At 42.8% G+C, this 19,145-nt stretch overlaps 1 protein-coding gene across 3 annotated transcripts in view; it reads left to right on the top strand.

Moving 5' to 3' along the window:
- Positions 1-19,145, top strand: part of JAK1 (Janus kinase 1) — a 63,734-nt gene continuing 44,589 nt past the window's right edge. For 2 of the 3 annotated variants that reach the window (XM_054833125.1, XM_054833122.1), the window contains exon 1: positions 1-231. The gene's annotated coding sequence lies outside the window, so the exon portion shown is untranslated. Of the gene's footprint in view, positions 232-16,533; positions 16,604-19,145 lie in introns of all 3 variants that reach the window. The other variant, XM_054833124.1, reaches the window with a different exon arrangement.

The following is a 19,145-nucleotide window of genomic DNA, read 5'->3' as shown; positions in this document are numbered from 1 at the left end:
GGTCCTGCCCGGCGCATGCTCCGCGGGCGGACGCCGCCGCCACCGCCGTGCCGAGACCGCCGCCCTGCCGCTGCAGAGCGTCCGTGGGCTTCGCTCTCGTACGCACCGGGCCCGGTCGGGCCGGGCGGAGCCGCGCCGCCCCCCAGCCCCCCGGGGCCGCGGCTGAGCGGCACGGCCGCCCCGCGCTCGCCTCACGCCCGTCCCGCCGCCCGACGAGGAGCGACGGAAGCGGTGAGTGGGGCCGGAGGGGGCTCCCGCGCCCTCCGGCCAGGCCCTGAGCTGAGGGGAGCCGGGGAGGGTGGTGCGGGCGGCGGTTGCTTCCCCTGAGGGAGGCTCCCGAGATGGCCGGCGGCGCCGGGAGCGGGAGCGACGCGGGGCTTCCCCCGGCGGCCGCGCCGGCCCTTTCCCGGGCTCAGCGCGGCGGCCGGGCCCGGGGCCGGGCGCCTGGGCTCGGGTGTGCGGAGCCGCTGGGTTCCCCTCAGCGCAGAGGGGCCGAGGTGGGTACGGGGGCCGGGCCCGTGCGGGCAGCGCCGGGCTGTGAAGGGGGTTTCGGAGCCACGTTTCATCGAGCGGCGTCTCCTGCGCGGCCGCGGCGGGGGCGGCTGGGTTTTGGTGATAGGAGGAACCGGAATGAAATAACTTCGGCTCTGTACGCTGCTGGAAATGGGTGAAATTAAAAAATACCCCGGCGCTCATGAGCGAGGTTGGACCCCCCTCCCTGCCCCCATGAGCTTACAGGAGTCCTCGGTCTTTGCCAGTGGAGCTGCTTAGAGATACTGCTGCCTTGCCCTTCTGTGCCAATTAAAGGCTTGGAAAAATTGTTTGGGTCCAGCTGTCAGTCTGGCATCCGTTCCTCTGTTAGGGATAGAGACACTTGTGGGCCATCTTTCATCCCCCTCTGTAGGTGCTCCTTCCCCGAGAGGTGTGACGGCCGTCGTGCAGGCAGGTCAGCTGTTGGCTGGATATCCATCGCCCGAAAGGACGGGCCGGGCTGTGGAGCACCTAACAGGGCAGTCAACAAGTTGTGCCTACTTTCCACCTTCTCCATACGCCCAAAAATGCAATTCTGCTTTATGCGTCTGTGTGGTACAACAACCTCTGTGTTTGGATAATGCTGTTGAGTTGTGATTTTCAAAATACATATAGAAAGCTCATATATGAGGAGAACCAGGGCATGAAAGCCTGAGGCATGTCAGCCCCACTGCTAACCGTGTAGGTTGATGGCAGAAAGACAACATGGCAGTCGCTCGGTGTGGCAGGGGAGGCTGGACCCGGCTCTGTGGAACCAGACATTGAATCTGTGCTTGGAAGGAGGATGGGGTGGTGCTGGGGAAGCCTGTGGATAACAGGGCAGCCGTTCTGCTGGATTAGGGATGCGGGGTGTATTTTGAGGCATAAAGACCCCGGAGGGCAGTTAAGTGCAGTGCAAAAAAGCTTTTTGTTGCTGTTGTTTTGTTTGGAGGCGTGTGTATGTGAAAGTAATTCAAAGTTTCGTCGGTGTTTGAACTTCAGTTAGCCCAATTGAACTCTTGCTCCCTGTAATTTTATTCTTGAGCAGAATGTACGTACATTGGGACCATTTTATTCACGGCTGCTGAAGCTCAGTATTAAGTTCAGTTTTGACCATATATGGGGAGTGGTAGGCATTTCCTCCTGGCACTTGTTTTTAAAACACACAGGAAGTTGCACCTTGATCTGGGTCTGTGCTAGGTGACGCCACGACAGGTGCTTTGAAACACAGAGCCGGTTAAGGACCTGCTGCTCGCGTCTGAGCAAACAACAGATCGCATCAGGCTCTCGCTGTCGTTCACAGTGTTAAAAGTTCGCGATCGCAGGCAGGTTTTACAAGCGTTTTTGTTAATACATTTTTAATGATTCACTTATCCTTAAATATCTCACTTGTTGAAGTATCTGCAGGCCGTTTGCCTCAAAGCCCAGTGGAACAGAGAATGCACTATGCTTGTACAGAGCAAAACTGTAAACATTTGACCTTTGGGAAAGGTTAGGTGAAAAATTTGTAAAAAGCCAGGGTGAGTGGGTTTAAATTTGCACAAGAATATAAACACAGAACTGGAACAACGTTGTGAACTCCTGGAAGTCTCTGCACTGCAAAAATCTTTCAGAATTAATTTCAGAGTGGCTTTTTTTGAGAGGTAGATTTTGTAAATCTCAAACTGTTCAGGGATATGCTCTTTCTGTATGTCCAAATTGACTTGTCTGTTCAATGTGTTTATTTAAAAAATGAATGGGAAGCAAGACCTGGAGACAATGTCTACTACAAAAGCTTTGGAAAGCAAACCTGTATCAATGGCAAAGCAAAAAGCTGAAGCGTACTTGAACAGTCACTGGACAGACTCAGTGGGTAAAATCAACATATCTTTAAAATTCTTTTTTTTTCTTAGTCAAACAGAGTCTGCAATTTAAACTTTAGTTCTTTTACCTTTTGGGAGGCTGGAAGTAATCCAAGGTTCTTGGTTAGAAGAATAAGTGATACTAATTCAGTAAGTTTAGACGGACAATTCTGTAGTAGTTCAGTCTTGCAAATAAAAGACTGAATTCACAGAAACCAGCTTCCTTTTTTCGTGAAGAGGGGAAAAATCTTTCTGTTCTCGTAGGCAGCATCCTGACGGTGATGCCCGCTATTGCGGGCAGGAAGATTTCACCTCTTTCCTGCCACGTACCTCTCCATCCTCCCTTGATTTGGAAGTGAAACACCAGAACTGGCCTCGGGTTTCTTGCTGCTGCCTGACTTGGCGTGAGGAAGAGAGGTTCAAAATACAGCACAAACCCAAATGGAGAACCCTTGAATCTGTACGCTACGCTGGGCATGAATTGCACAAGAGTGAGCTGTTCTGTGTTTACATAAGGAGGAAGGTGTTTGAATTGTTTTGTAAAGCTATTACACGTAAAACCAAACCCTTAAGATTGGTTTGTATTTAGATGCGAAAACGATTGTTATGAGAACCTACGAACCAGAAAGCATGCTGAGAAGCCAGGTTATGGAAAGAAGGCTGAGCTGGGTCTTGGTTCCTGCTTCGTCTCATGTCCGACAGCAGTTAAAATGACAAAATATTTTCTTCTGGACGATAAACTGGCGATATTCAAGTTGTTCTTTTGTAGCCTGTGCAACAGTTTGCAATTTCTTAAAGACCGGGCATTATTCCTGTAAACACAGAGTTGCTCTGGATCTCTAAAGCACTTAAAATGCAATTAGATTTCAGGTATTGGTAATGGCAAACACTTGCTGAATTGATAGAAAATGGCTTTTACAGCTCAGCACATGATTCAGTCAGTTAATGCTCAGAGCCTGCCTTTTGCAAAGAAAGCTTTACGTGGACTGGTGCTGCTCAGTTTTGCTCGTAGGGTGAGACAAATACGCTTGAACCTCATCAAGAAGGAAAGTGGATTCTCAAAAGAATGGCATTTTGGGGTGTTTGGCAGCTAAATTGTTACTTCCATCTATAGTTATAGTTTCCATGCGATACATGAAGTGACAGATGGGGGGGGGATGATTCTGCTCAGTCGCTTGATGTCTTTAGCAGCGCTTTAGGTACCCTGTCCAGTATTTGTTTTCCCCATTCACCCGATCCTTCCAAAAAACTGAAACAATGCTAAAAAATAATAGATTACTGGAAGAAGCAGTTGATGATAGTTCTCTTGGGCATATTGGTTGCAGTTTCTCTTGATTCAGATTGGAGGGGGGAAGTAAGGAAGTGTGATTTGGTGGTTTTAATTTCCTCACCCGTTGAGAACAGGTGGATTTTTAAGGAACAGGTCTTGACTTTTTTCTTCATGCTGAAGGGCTTATAAAACTTCAAACTGTTTTGCTGGCTAGAATAATTATCTCCCCCCCCCCCCCCCCCCCCCCCCCCCCGAACTGGTTATATAAATGTAACATAAGTTGCATAACTGACAGAAAAACTGAGCTACAGGGAACTGGAAGAGCAGCTTCTACTTAGCCTGTACCACTTGCCTTTTACCATCCTCTGACACTGTACGAGTTGTTTGATAATAGTGACATGAATGGTTCTCTGCATGTTATTTGATTATGATTACACTTTAAAACAGCTGGCCCATAAAATGGTTCTGTTAGACCTTTTTTTTCCTGTCCCTGCAGGATGTGAAAGGTAAGATAGGAAATAAAGGAAAAGAACTGGAAGTCAGTGGAAAAGCGGAGGATGTATACATCATCCTGAATTATGGAGCAAGGTATTGGTGCAGGCCTGGGAAAAATCAAATTCAAGTTTTTGTTTGAGGAGGAACTTACCCACAGAGTTAAGATTCTGAACAAGTGCAGTTAATAGCTACCAAAGAATAGGAAAATTGTTTGTATTAGGGTAAGTGGCTCAGAGTTGCTATTCAATCTGCTTCCTCAGCAGTTCTGATAGTAAACAAATTGTCTTCCAGAAATACCAAGTCACTGTTCTGCTGTAGCTGTGGAGCTCCCAAAGTAGCAGCGGGGGCTCTGCTAGTGAAGAACAAGCTTTTACAAGGCAACTGGCTTCAAGAAATTCATCCATCATAAATGCACCTATCTGGTAGCTTTGCTCTGTGAAGTATTTTGGACTTCTACTCCTTTGAAGCTGGTCTGCTACATAAGGGAAGGTCTGCTAATGAATTTAATAAATTCAGTATTTAATGGTATATTCTATGACTTTTGAAGCGTGTAGGATTTACCGTGAGTTAAGACTTTGGTTGCCTGTGTGTGTGCTGGAGGAGAGCGAACAGGAAAGTTCGCAAAGATAAGGAGTTGGCCTGCAGATGGGATAGGATGCAGCATTCGATGGGGTGCTTTAATCTCAGCTGTGTCACTGGCCAGTGCCTGACTTTGGCTAAACAGCCTGTTTATTCCTTCAACACCTTTCTCCCCCCTCTCTCTCCTGGAAGTGCTGCCTTCCCTCCCCAGTCCCCAAAGGCTTAATTCTCTTTGAACACAAAATCGAAGTGACAACTGCTATTCATACTTCCAGGAGAAAACTCCTGAAGGAAAACCTGCACGTTCCTCAGACTGTGGTATGCCGTCTCCCTTGTTTGCAGAGTGGATCCGAGAGGGGCCCGGGCTTGTTGAGGCACCAGTACGTGAATATAGTGCAAGCTTTTAGCGGTTTTGGACACCAAGTGCTGTTTAAACTGTTCCTTGAGTGTTTCGTTTCCTGTCGTTTCCAGCTATTTGAAGACTGAGCCGAGTCTGGATTGCCCATCAGGTGGCCCAGTTGGAATTTAGCAGCGTACCGAAATATTTAATTTTATTAGCAGTACTCTTAATAATTACCCTTCAGTCTGAGGCATATTCTGTCAAAATAACTTTGTTGGTTTTCCACTTCAGATCTTTTTAACTACTTAATTTTACTGGCTGGAAGTTGAGATTGAGGTAATATTGACTCATGCTGTTTTGAACAGGAAAAAATTCTTGTTCGTCCTAGGAGGTTGTACCTAGATCTGCTGTGAGAGCTGCCGTGCCTAGGGCTGTGCTGGCTAGAGCAGTTCTGGAAAAAACCCTTTCATCTCAGGAGGAAGGGCACTTCTAATTTTTTTTTTTTTTTTTTTTTTTTTTTGACAAGGAAAATGAAGCCGACCATGCTACATCTGTGACTTGGACAAGGCAGTGAGGGAGGAGAGGGAACACTTGCAAGAAATTTGTTTGTATCTGGACTCAGTTTTTCAGGAAATTAATTTGGCAGAACTAACTTTTGTACTCATTTTGAGACACTAGCAGCACAAAGACATACATTAAACAAAACAAACATTAAAAGCCTTGTACAGTCTAAATAACTTCCTGTTGCTTGCCATCCATAAATACCTGTCTGTGCACTCCCCTGGATTTTACCAGAGTATAATAACAAATTCATACCAGGTTTTTTGTTTGGTTTTTTTTTGGGTTGTGTGAGTTGGTGGGTTTTTTGTTGTTGTGTGTTTTTTTTTTTAATAAAGCTATATTAGTTTGTAGGGCATTAGATGTTTAAGGGAAGGAAAAAAGTATAAAACGTACCATCTAGCTTAAGTGTTGCATTAGGCTCAGTCTTTTATATTTAAATTGCTGTTTTGCATGGGTTGTTTTTTGGGTTTTTTTGGTTTTTTTTTTTGTCCCTAGGATGTCAAGCACTCACAACTGAAGCTGGTGGCCTCCTGCATGGAAGGAAAGTGTGGTCGCCCTCAGTTCTGAGTTTTTTTGATCAAGAAAACTATAAGCTGGCATTTGCAGCTCACTTTATATGGTTTTCTTGTACACTCAGTGTCTTTCGTGTTTACTGAAGATGCACAAGAAATAACCTTTCACTTCCTGAACACTTCTGTATTTCGCTTTTCCTCAAAAGTATGGCAAAACAGATGCTAATAATTTTGAAATTGCTAGAACCCATCTATTTAGAGAGTGTAAAAGTTCAAAAGGAACCAGACAGTTAAATCAGCGAGCCTGACCTGTATCTGTCAGCCTGTTATCGCCCTTTACAGCTCTGTAACCTGTGCTGGAGCACCCTGTTCTACAGGAGTTACCCTGTCCTCTGAAAATAAAAGATTACAAATTCACTGCTTGCCTTTTTCCTGCTATTGATTTGTGTTGCATCACACTGCAATTTTTTTCCCCTTACTTGAATCTTATACCGTTCTTTCTTTTTCTTAAGGTGGAGGAAGAGAAAGGTGCGTTTGACTTCATTGTTGAAGTAACAGCTGCAATTCCAAAACCTAGCACTTGGTGCCTTCCACTGTTTCTAATGGTGAAGTCTGAGTGGTCTACAGGCTGTAATGGACACCACGTTCTTCTGAAATGGTGTTATAACCTCGTGACTTTTTTCTTTTTCTATTAGAAACAGCAGTGCCTGGCTTAGGCGGAGAATGGCTTAAATGTATTTTATTTGACTGTTATGTATTGATTTTTAGAAAGTCTCCTAATAGCCCTGTCCCCTAACGACAGGGAATAGTCAAGAGTTTATCCAGATTCTGGAAAGTGCTGGTATAGTCAAAGAAAAGGAGCCTGTCTGATCCCGTAGCCCAGTGAACATGTTGTACATAGATGCAAGTTGCTAGCACCAGCATTGCCAACTGGGATTCTCACCTGGAAGACTTTGTCTTACCACCAGCATCACCTGGAAAAAAATCAGCTTGTATTGTTTTATACCAGCACTTATTTTAGTAGTAATTCATGGCCACGAACTCTTATTAAGTGTGGAATTGATTCATGCAGGAGAGCATGGGTTTGATTTCACTGTCAAAGCCACAGGTGGTAAGTGAAAGGACATATAGGGATAGCTGACTTAAAGCTTTATTTTTACAAAAGAACAGCTATCTTCTGCCAAGTTTAAAAAAAAAAAAAGTTCTGTGGGTTTTACAGTCCTTTCAGCTTCCTGTACACGTGACTTACAACATGGCCAAGTTACATCTATATAAGCAAGATACAGCAGCAACCAGAGGGCTCACTTTGCTTAAAAAGAAGCACCTTTAAAATCCTGAATACTCAGTATATGCTAGCACAGCCTTAAACAACTAAAACCTAAGATGCCGGTCACATTAGCTTGGCTGTGTACAGTTAACTGTTTGCCCTTTGTTGGTATTGACTGAAAGTCAGTACCTTGCAGTTAAACTGTGTGGTATCTCCAGGTTTAATAACAGTGTTCTCGCAAGTTTGCTGTCGAATTAAGTGAAAAATGAGCCCGTGTTTTTCTTAGCTTAGGGGGCGTGTGCAGAGGGAGGAGGTAAGCCGTGCTGCTGGGGTACCATCCAGGCTGTGGTTTCATGTTGTGGATCACAGCAGGACTTTCTCAAGGCGCTCTTGTCATGGCATGTCATCCCTTCGGTTGAGCAATTAGCATGCTCTGATGGATACCTGCTCCAACTCAGCAGACTTCTCATCAGCTCCCTCCCCTGCCTTCTGCAGGGATGTGTGAACTTGGGCACTGTGCTGTGAAAATCCTGCCTAAGAAACACCGATATGCTTTTCAGTGGAAGCAGTTTAACTTCTTCGTATAGCCCAGCGTACACAAAATAGTTTTCTCTAGACCTGACTTGCATCAGAGCATATACCTATTGACGTGCTTTGTGCGTCATTTAGCGTGCGGAGAAGCATTTATATAGAGCCACCCTCTCGCTCTGTATACTTGGAGAATTAATTTTACATGACAAGGGCAGGACCTGCCAACCTATAAATCTATGTTAGGACTTTGCCTGTTTAGGGAGAGAAATCTGGATCACGCGTTACCTTCACCTCTGCTATTTTGGCACAGTCTCATTGCATGCCTACAGATTGTTTCATGCTTTCTCTGATGGACAAATTCCTTAGAACTTTTTCAATCCATTATATCTTTGTTACTTAATTACTTAATAAAGTTTGATTAGCAGTTACTGTAAACTGCAATGCTTGTTTGTGTACATATACACTGCTAACTCCTGTTTGTCTTGAGTTCTGCGCAAGTTCAGTTTTGCACAAACAAATGGGTGCATATCAGTGGAGTAATTACATAAAGTTGATTTCTCCTGAGCTTTGTGGGGAGTTCAGCCTTTAAAATACAGCTGAGATGCAAACCTCTATCTCTTCCTGATAATTTTGCTGAAGCTGGCAAAGGCTTTTGTTACAACTGCAACTTCTCTGCGCGGCTCCAGCTGGAAATAAGTTTTACCACGCATTTCAGCTCACATTTTTAAAGCAATTTAATCAGCACTGGGTCTGCTTTCAAGGCCAAGACAGCTTGCACACAGGCACACGACTGCTTGAGGTGTACCATCCCCGAGATGTTTACTGCTCCCTTTCTGTAGGAAGGTACAGCCACCGTCCCTGCAGCTGAACCATGTACGCTTCCTTTTTTTGCCAGCAAAGACTGGTAACCACCAGTAAAATATTAATATCTTCATCAGGCTCTGCTGGTGGCATAATGCATGTATATCTGCTTGCAGTCAAAGTAACTTTAGAAATGTTTTAGGGTATGTCCTAATAACTGAATTATGCTTTAAAAGAAAATCCTCTTAGCTATGGTTTAGAAGTTTTTAAAAGCAGTGGACATCAGCAGTTTTCCTAGACCATTTCAAGGTGTTTGTTTTTCAAGACCTATTGTTACTCAGTTTAAGAGACAGGGAAAGTTGAGAGTGGCTTAATTAGCAGGCAAGAATGACATCATGATCCTAATCTTGTAAGCAAATACACACTTACGGTCCTACGAAGCTATTTAGCTGGTTTTAGTGGGGCGTCTCATGGTGTGTACTCATAGAGAGGGCACAGCCTACGAACAACATATAATTTGCTGAGCCCCAACCAAAGGTTTAAGAAGAAGCTTAGTATGTTATATCTCTGTGTTGACAGAGATTAATTTTTCAGGACTTAGTTTATAATCCAGCTCTTCTTAAGGGTAGGTGATATGGCATAGCTCTGTAGAGCAGCAAGCAGTCTACTGCATGAACATCCCATTATAAAATGTGCTAAAATGGGTTAATTCCCTCCCCCCAGTCTCATCCATAATTAGGGATGAGCTATAAAATGTCTTTCAAAGGGGTAGGAGAAAGTGGTACCTCATTGGGAATTTGGCCTGGGAAATCAAATAATGTGGAGAAGCTGAGTGTGGTGAGTGTTCTTCAGCAGTAAGTGTTCTGCAAGAAATCGATGGCTTGGGCATGCTGTTATAGAGTCGTCTTGATTTTGCATACTGAGTCCCAGATCAAGTTTTCTTACTTTACAGCTGAGGTATATCTTCTTGAATCAGTTTGCATGTCATCTTGTTCATTTCCAGAAGCTGTGACCTTAAAAAATTAACTCGTGTACTTTTTCATGTGTAAGCATGAGTAATGTAAGGGGGAGGGGAGGAGGAGCTCAGGCCAATTAATTTTGCAATAATTCTGTGCTCTTTTCTTTTTCATATTCAGATTTTATAGCTGTGGTCTTGTTCTAAGTCAAAGGCACTGGATTTAGGTAAAGAAAACTCATAATTTCTTTTTTATAAAGCAAAATGTCATCATGCTTAAGAAAACAAATAATTTTAGTTTGTACACCAGACAGTTCTTTCATGATCAAGGGGCAGGAGCATCTTCCATGTAACCCTTCAGTACTGTGAGGGTGGTCCAACCCTGGACCAGTTGCAGAGTCTCTGTCTGCAGAGAGATTCACGACCCAAGTCGGGATAGGAGCAGGGCTCTGAGCAAGCCATCGCAAGAGGTTCCTTCCCACCTCAGCCATTCTGTGACATGGAAGTTGTGGTTTAATGAAATTAACACCTCGATATGTCCATTTTAAATTTCATTCTGTAGCTGGATTTATTGCCAGATTAAATCTGTGTGTCTCAGTCCTCAAAAAAAAAAAAAAAAAGTAAATGATAATAAGTAGTAAGGAATGGCTTTTATTGGAATATCTAGTATGCTTATTGTGTTTCCCTTGCCACATCTGTTTGTTCTCTTGTTACGGTAAACAGAAAAGAATCTACAAGATTTAAAAATGGTGGTTTTGGCTTCTGTAATTCTCAATTAAGCTTTCATCATTCCTAGCTAAAATGACAGGGTGGCTCTTCCAGAGTTTTTGTCAAAAGTGTTTTTCAGGAGTCTAGGTTAAGTATGTGATGATAGCTAGCAAAAACAGAGTTTAAAGCAGCCTAAATGGAGTCCTTTGCCCTTATTTCAGTGGCTGCTGGTCACAAGCCATTAGCGCTCAGAATTTCTTGAGGAGGAGGAGAAAAAAAATCTAGTATTTCTGATATGTTTAAAACAAGTCAAGTCTTCTGTTATCATCAAAGTAAAAAAATACAGAGCAATTTTTCTGACTCTTTCTTGAATCTTTAGGTGTACATTTGCTTCCTTGTTAGGAATGGTAAGGAAATAGTGGCAAACGGATTTATCTCTCTTTGCAGATGTTAGGAATTGAATTCTGCTCATGGTGATTTTGTGGAAAGGGCTTGTGGCCTTTTTGCTTAAATTCAGGTGAATTTGTTCATGAGAGTGTTTTCTGCATGTCTCGTTCCACTAGACTTTCAGATTTTCAAAAGAGATAAAGAGATTAGTTGTACACTGAAGGGAAAAAAAAAAGGCTAAGTGTTCTTGTTGGAAGACAGGGGATGCTGAGAGTCAGCTTTCTGGTGGCTTGGTAAGAAAACAGAAAATGAGAAATTCGAGGTTCTCGTAACTGTAGGTGTCATGCATTTGAAAGAAATAAAATTGTGCGTGAGCCCTTTGACAAGCATTATTGAGAACCTCTTTTTCTGCTCAAGAGCCTGTGGTTTGCGCAAAGCGGCACCAAGTGGAATGGGCACAGTGTGAACATCTTCGTTCCGTGTGGGTGAAGATCCTGCCAGAGCAGAAACTATTAAATAGATCTCCAAAGATGATCTCCCATCCTGAGTGCTGGCACCAGACACATTTTGGAGTGGAAAGGAGAAATTGTGGGGAGTACTGAAATCCCCTCTTTCCCTCCCGCTTTACGCCTCAGAAGCCTGCGAGGATGGAGTACTGCTGTGCGATTATCCGCTGGGTTTGAGCGTGATCTGTGTAATCCTCGAAACACTCAAGAAATGGTGCCAGGAGCCTCTAGTGTGCGTTCAGGGAGATACAAAGGTGATGTTCGCTGGGTGGGTTGTGGTGGTGTTAGTCATCGTGATGCACAGACATGGAATGACAAGTTCTGCGCTGCTGACTTGAATGTCTGTAGACTGACAGCACGTTGGGGTTTTTTTGAGTTTATTTCCCCTTAAGAATGAGGGAAATATATTTTTTTTCTATTTGCATATAAAGACTGTCTCTAGAATGGTATAGAGAAGTGCAGTAGACTGTTTTTAACTGCAAATAACCTTACAGGTTAAAGATAACCACTGCATACGCACAGAATTCACATAAAAAGAAGTGTTGGCTTTGCAATTTCTAGTTAAGTACAATTTATGTGCATTTAGCCATTTGAGAAAATGAACTGATTTTACTTGGCGATATAGAAGTAAACACCAAGGCAAAAATGCAGCTTGGTCACAGCCAGATCTCTAGGTTGTAAAACACAAGGAAAGGTTTTGATTAGTTGTTTGAAAAACAGGGTATTTCCTCTCTGTGAAGTTTGTATGATAATTCTCAGATTGCTGAAGAAAACTGCTGGAGGGGTGATACATCCAAGTAACTACAGGAATTAATGATAATTTTTTCTTTAAAAAAAAAAAGTAAAGTGTAGAAATCACTTGTAACTAATTTCTGTGAGTTTGTTCTGTATCTGAAGTCTCTAGTTAACCTTTCAATACAATAATATTTGTTTAATGTTTACTAAAATACCCTTTCTTTTTAAAAGCAAACTTCCCAAAATTTAGAACAGTGTGTTAGGCCATGGATCAATAGGGTTTTTTGACTGGCTTTTTAACTAAATTCTGAAACTAGTCAAGCATTATGATTCTTTTCATTTGCTTATGCACTTTGAGTCGATTTTTCATGGGATAACAGTGCCTTCTGGCAATTACGGTGACTCAGAGCAGTGGTTTGGAGTGAAGCTTCTTGCCTCCCCTAAAATCCACGGGGCTTCTGTAAATGATGAGGAATGCCTGGTGTGGTAACCCTAATTTTTGTAGGGGTTGAACAGTTTAAGGCTGGGGATGTTTGTACATTAGGACAAACCGACAGCATAATGAAATCTGAAAGAAGTTTTGTTGTTTAAGATTCCAGCATGTTAACTTGCAATTAAATTTCAAAGTTGCTTTTAAAGGCAGAAAAAAGGAAGTACTTTTATGGTTAAGAGTATTTAGAACTGAGGCTTAAGTAGCCATCTTAGACTGCTGAGCTACCAGGCTGTGTACTCGGCAGTTTGTGTACGCACTGTGCACCTTCTCGTTTTATTTTTCATTATTTTCTACAGAAATGCATGTGCTTTAACAGACAGATTTGCTCCCCAAAGATTCTTTTTTTTTCCCCCTTAAGTATTATTTGGAGGAAGTATTGCCCGCTACAGTTAAATATTTATTGCCCAGAATAGCTGCACTGTGGTATTTGCAAATTGTCTGGCTGCAGACCTGGAGCAAAGCATGAAATGCTCAACTGGTTTTTAAAAGTTCCTTTTCTCCGTAGTTTTTCATTTTGAAATCCAGGCTTTGGAATTGTAATTATAAAACATCCAATTTCATCGCAGGGTGTGAAAACAGGGGAGAGGTGTGATTTAAAGTTCCTCAGACTTGCCTCTCTCCTCTTCTCTTCTCTTCTCTTCTCTTCTCTTCCCCCCCCCCCCCCCCCCCAGTCTTTCCTAATTTCTTGGCAGGGGGGTTCACAGGAGGACCTCTCTGGTAGCCCTTCCTTTTCAGCTGTATTCACTCCTCTTGTGTCTTCTGATTCGTAGAGACACCTATGAAAAGGAGTACCTGGGGTGTGAAGTTACTCTCTCTGTTTAGTTGAAGTTAGAACTGAGTCCTTGCAGCAAATAATTGATTTTAAGTTTACCCTCCTCCCCTAAATTCAGAAGATTTGGTGTCTCATGGTCTCTTAAACACAAATTATATTGTTAGTTCTGGTATCAAGTTCAAAAAGGGAAATATGAAACCCCAATTCTAGAACACAGTTCCTGTTTTTCTGACTTGACAGTTTGAGCTCGGACTTTATTACTGCTAGTTTTTGTTAGTTTCCAAAGCGGGCAAATGCTGTTCTATAGTTCAGCAGATGGGTCAGTCTGGGCATAACATTTATCTATCTTTTCTTTCTTCTAAGTTATGCAGAAAACATCCTCCAAACTAGTCATGTTATGCTTTTCCTAGCAAAGAAGAGCAGAAAGTGATACTTTTTAAGGCTGGCATAACATAATATAGAGAAAAAAGTTACTATGAATAATTAATGCATAAGAAACCTAATAAAGTAGTGTAAATAGAGGACTCAGCAACCTGGGACTTCCCTAAAACACCAAATATTTTTCTTAAAGGTTTCAAGTTAGTGATTCTCCTGCTGCATTTTCTTTTCCCTTGATGTCCAAAAAAGCCACTCAACCCCAGAAGAGACATACTGTTGTTGTTTTGTCAGTGAGAAGTGAAGATGTAATAAAAACTTCATGTAACCTGTGATGGATATATATGCTAATTAACTATATCGTGTTGCTTTGCTGCCACTGGCCTCTCCTTCCCTTTGTCATTTTCCCCTTTGTCATTTTCTTTATGATCTCTTTTAAGGCATGAGTGTCAAAATTAAGTTATTTGGGTTGGGGGATATTACTGCAAATCTGGCAAAGACTTTGGTGTATATGATTTTTGAGCACATAAATAGTTCTGGAGGACTACTTACGTATATATAATATACAGGATCACATGTTGCCACCTATAGTGTAGAAGTAGTAGTAAACAATTGTAATCGATATCTGATTAGCTTAAATTGTACATCTATTATGAAGGTTTTGTAATTGCTTTTCCATTCTCTGATGTTTCGATCATAAATGTACAGTCGAAGTATAAAAGTTACAAACTGAACTATGTGGAAATTCCCTATATGTGACCACTAGTTCCTGTAAACTCCAGTAAATAAGACTACAGCTTGCTTTAGAAGGGTTTTTCTCTGATTTTTTGGGTGGTTTGAACAAGGAACAGCAGAGATACTGCGTTCAGAAAGCCTGTCTACACAACTTAAGGATTTCTAGGAGGATGATCCTGTTAGAGGGCAACTCAGTAACTCGGTGTGGCTGCACCTAGGAGGAGGAGAGGGTAAGAAAGTATTTTTTGAAGTGAGATGCTTGGTAATTGCCTGTCAAGCTTTTTAAGAGTGATTTAAATGTGACAACTCCTTAGTTTCTCATCCTTTTTAATGTTGGTTTTCAGTCCTCCTGTAGCATAATCCTGTGGATTATTGGCTTAGAAATGGTCATTGAAGGTTAAAAAAACATGTAGAAAATTCTGAAACTTTAGTGGGGAGTATTGACACATGACCCCTCTGTCCTGGAGGTCTTGAGATTGGCAGTGGTGGTGTCCAGTATGTAAAGCAAGAGATGTTAGAGCCATCACTGGGGACATATATACGGCAGGAGATATGTGGGGTGAGTCATACGCATTTGAGTCAGTGCTAAAAGCGATTGAACAAGACTGTCCCTCCTTAGCTATTTTTAATATTTGCTTACAATTACTGTACTAAGCCTTTACAGGAAAGGTAGTTAAAAGCTGTAGTAAGGTCTTAAAGCCACTTTTCATGGGAACAGCTTATTTTATTGATTTGATGTCTTCAGTCTTGCCTTTTCTGAGATTTTTAGGTCTTAGCATAATTCTTGTTCTGCTTGATGCTTCCAGAAGTACTGCAGTCCAGTTTTGCAGCATTACATCTAGACCTACACAGATAAATGGGCATCGAGGCCAGACCTTACAACCAGATGAGCAGTGTCACAGCTGAAGTGGCAAGGAGGGATGGTGATGAGTACCTTGGTAGTACCTAGAGGTGCTTTTCTGCCTCACCAGGTGGAAGTCTGGTTCATAAGGGATGTGATTTAATATATTTTGAAAAAATATTCCGGAGTTTTAGCCACAGCGGAATATGCGAGTGACAGCTTTTCTGTTGTAAAACCCTGCTTGCAATTTACATAATCCTTAGGGTGCTGCCCTTCCCAGCACAGCAGCGTGTTCAGCTCGTGCAGCTCTGATGACCAGTAAGGTGCAGCCCTGACTCCCTTCTTTACAGATACAGGTATTCTTTTCTTTACAGATGTTGACAGCTGTATTTGAAGGAGGAAGAAGTTTAGGAGGTTGCTTGGGGTGTGCGTGTGTGTCATGGAGTTCAGCGGTGGCTTCCTGTTTATTGCTGCTGAGTGAGGATTTGGGCTCGGGCCAGAGAAAGGTGCAAGAGTGTGGCTTGTGGATTCGCTGTTACACAGGTCTGCCCCTGCCTCTCCCCCACCCTCCCCATCACTTGGCAAGGTGTTGCAGAAACGACTGTAGCCATGGGTTGGGGTGTTTGCTGCGGAGCAGCAGTGGGATCAATATGCTGCCTAGAAGTTGCTTTCTTGCTGCTGAAAAAATTTCCTGGTGCGCAGCCAAGTTCCTTGGGCTTCGTCTTGGAGCTGGGGAGGGAGATTGGGGTCGCAGTTCTTCAGACCAGAGGCTCTTTGGTTGAGTGTGGATAAACTGGGCCTACTCGGGCTGTTGAAGGCAAGATATCTTTTGTTATCAGCCTGTTGGGAAGAAAGGCTGATCTGTGGCATGTACAGCTAATATCTTGGGACTCATCAGTGGTGGGGGAGCAAAGCAAGACCCCGTGATTTGTTGATGCTGAGTCACAGCAGCAGTGCAATGGTCCTGCATCCAAAGCCGCTGTTGTGAGAGCGGCATCAGAACTGCAGCTAAGCAAATGTCTGTTGCTGTGTGCTTCTAGAGAACTGCAATAAAACTATACCTGGACTGAAAAGTGAATTGGCCATAAACTTTTATGAAACTGCTCTTGGCCAAAACTGGAAACTGAGAAACAGTGAGCTACTGTAAATTTTCATAATATAAAAACACTACGGGGGATGCAGATAGGCTCCTGAAAATGTAAAAGTTTATGTAACCTCTTATAATTTTTGACTTTGGACAGACTTTATAGTTGTGCTTTGAAGAGTGCCGCTCAGTATTCTGAAATATAAATGTTACTGACACTTTTTTTTTCCCCCAGCTTTCATACGTTGTATAAGACTCACAGGAGGGCCATTTTGTTGTTAAAGGAAAGACCACCAAGTTACCAGGTAGGAACTGCAGAAATAGGACATGCAAATGTTATCTAAAAAGAGAAATTGGTGAACTGTAAATAAACATGAGATGATTCAGCCCTACCAGAATTTTGTAGAAGAGTTAAATTGGATTGGTAGACCAGAAGAGGCGTAAGACTTTCTAGGCAGAAGAGTACTTAGAGTGACAGGTTGAAATTGTGCTGGGTGAGATTCTCTGCATTGCCACACCTCTGTGTTAAACACTAAGCGTAGTAGAGTCTGTCTGGTATGGATGAATGTAAAGGGCAGCTTTAGTCATTTTGGGACCGAACCGTCAGCAGTAGGGTAATCATGCAATCTGCAGTACAAACTCTCAAATCCATAACCCAAACAGGACTCCCTAAGAAAAGAAAAACAAAGTCCCACTGCTCACCATTGTACACTAAGGCCACTGACGTGTCTTACCACCTTTGAACCACTGTTGGCACAACTCTCAGAGGTAAACATGTAAAATTTACTCCTGTTTAGCTGGTTAGTTAAAAATAGCGTATGTATTTGTCCAAGAGATTGAATGAATTGAGTGTAAATATTTATTTTGCTTGACAGAGTGATACTGGGATATAGCTCAGTTGACAAAAGACTTGCACCAGCAGTTCTCTTAATTGTTAACAAGTACACTGTGTCAAGCCGTAGCATTCACAATTAAACTGAATAGTGGAAATTCAGTAGAGAACTTGTTGGAAATAATTGTTAGAACTTTGATTGGTTGAAAAAATCCATAATTACTGGTACAGTGTCTTGAAACACCGTACTGCTTTGCTCAGATTATCAGTTCAGGTATGTGCAAGCTGGGGAAATGCTTCTGTCTGTGTTAATAGGTGGTGATGGAGTCGATGACTGGATTTACAGGTTCCTTCTCACCCCGGCGTTCCTGCAGAACAAGCTGCTTGTGGCAAAGTCTGCCTGTGCTTAAACACTAATTTGTCGGTTGCTTTAGTTGTCTCGGGAGATAAAACTGATACTAGAAGAGTATCAGGGTGTTCCTCTACTTCAAGCAGAAAACAACTGTTAGATAAGACTTTAACTGCAGCAGTTGGCAGCCTGGCCTTCGTAACATCACAGCTATCCCATATCCTGAAGTCCTGTAGGAGAATCAGTATGAAACTACGGAGGATGTGTGCTGTCTTAGTATCCAGAGGGCATCCAAGATATGACTGACACCGTGTTTGCATTTAAAGGAGCAGTTGATGACTCTAGGGGTGTTTGCGCACGCATGTAAGTGAAAAAGCAGCAAGCACCACCTGTGGGGTTGGACACAGGAGGCCAAAATGGTTAGCTGACCCCATAATCGGACAGCCACCGCAGTCCAGACTCTGCTTTTTGGTCACAGAAGGGAGGCACAAGGATCCTTGTCATTTGGCAGAGCTTGAGTTGCTACTCGGACAACTTTCTAAATAGCTTTGGCTTTCAGTGATGGGCTTCCTTTGTTTCAAGTGGCTTCTGCCAATTTACTTGTATTTGATGATTTTTAGGAAGAAAACAGCCTGCAGCTGTGAAAAACGATAATGTTTTTTCCAGTCTTTGTCACAGTTGGGATCAGAGAAAAAGGATTTAGGCTGAGATCTGTACCATGTCATTTCTTTACCACCTTTACAAGTGGTACTTATGGCTTACTTCCTCTTTTTAAAGTAAGGTAGGCAATATAATGATTCATTAAAGCCTGAGAATATAAAAGTAATTGCAAGCAAACTGGCGTATATCCTGGGGGAGAGTCTGCTCATCCAGCTTTTGAATCTCCAGTCTATAGAGACAAGCTTAGATGCAGCTGAGATCCCTTCTCAGTCAAAGCAAAGACTCAGAAGCCTCATCCAGCCTACTTCAGATTTCTCTTTCAGGATAAAACGCATCATGGACTTAATTGTCTCGATTGAGAGGAACATAGAGTGTCTAGCTCAAAGGCAGATGTCTGCATTTAGCCGGATGTATGGGAAACAAAGCAACATGCAAGTATTGCCGGGCTCCCATCTCATCTCTCTCTAACTGGGAAACCTGTTTTGACCACAGCTTCTTTCTTAACAAACCATTTCTGAGACCAAGATGACTAAAGGTCAGTACAAATTCATTTTTCAGCTGTTAGCTGAAGAGAAAAGTTGTAGCTGCTCTGGCTTTTTGAAAAGATGAGTGCCTGCCCCACAGCTTTTCAGGCAGAAACTAAAAATAAACCAGTTCCAAGTTTTATCACTGTGATCCTTTTTCTCTAAAGGTTGTTTTATACAGCACTCTCTGTACTCTTCTGTTTTCCACATGCTTGCAGTCACCCCTGGGTGACCTCTGGGATGCATGAAACAAAGCATGAGAAGTCCTTGGTGGTCAGGCTGCAGCGTGTAGCACAGCAGTCTTTGCAAGGGACCTTGTGGACGAGCTGCCCCGAGAAGCTCTGGCCTTGGTGAAGTGGTGAGGAGAGCAGAAAAAGTCCACAAAATGGACCGAATGGACTTAGAAGAGGGATTTCAGGTGTTGTGTCTCATTTTGCTTCAGACAAGCCAATTAACTAGTCTCAATTCCTTCCTCTGACTAA

The sequence above is a fragment of the Grus americana genome, chromosome 8 (genome assembly GCF_028858705.1).
Source record: "Grus americana isolate bGruAme1 chromosome 8, bGruAme1.mat, whole genome shotgun sequence".
Lineage (NCBI taxonomy): Eukaryota > Metazoa > Chordata > Aves > Gruiformes > Gruidae > Grus > Grus americana.
Note: the sequence above shows the minus strand (reverse complement) of the source record. Positions and strands in the feature narration are given on the sequence as shown.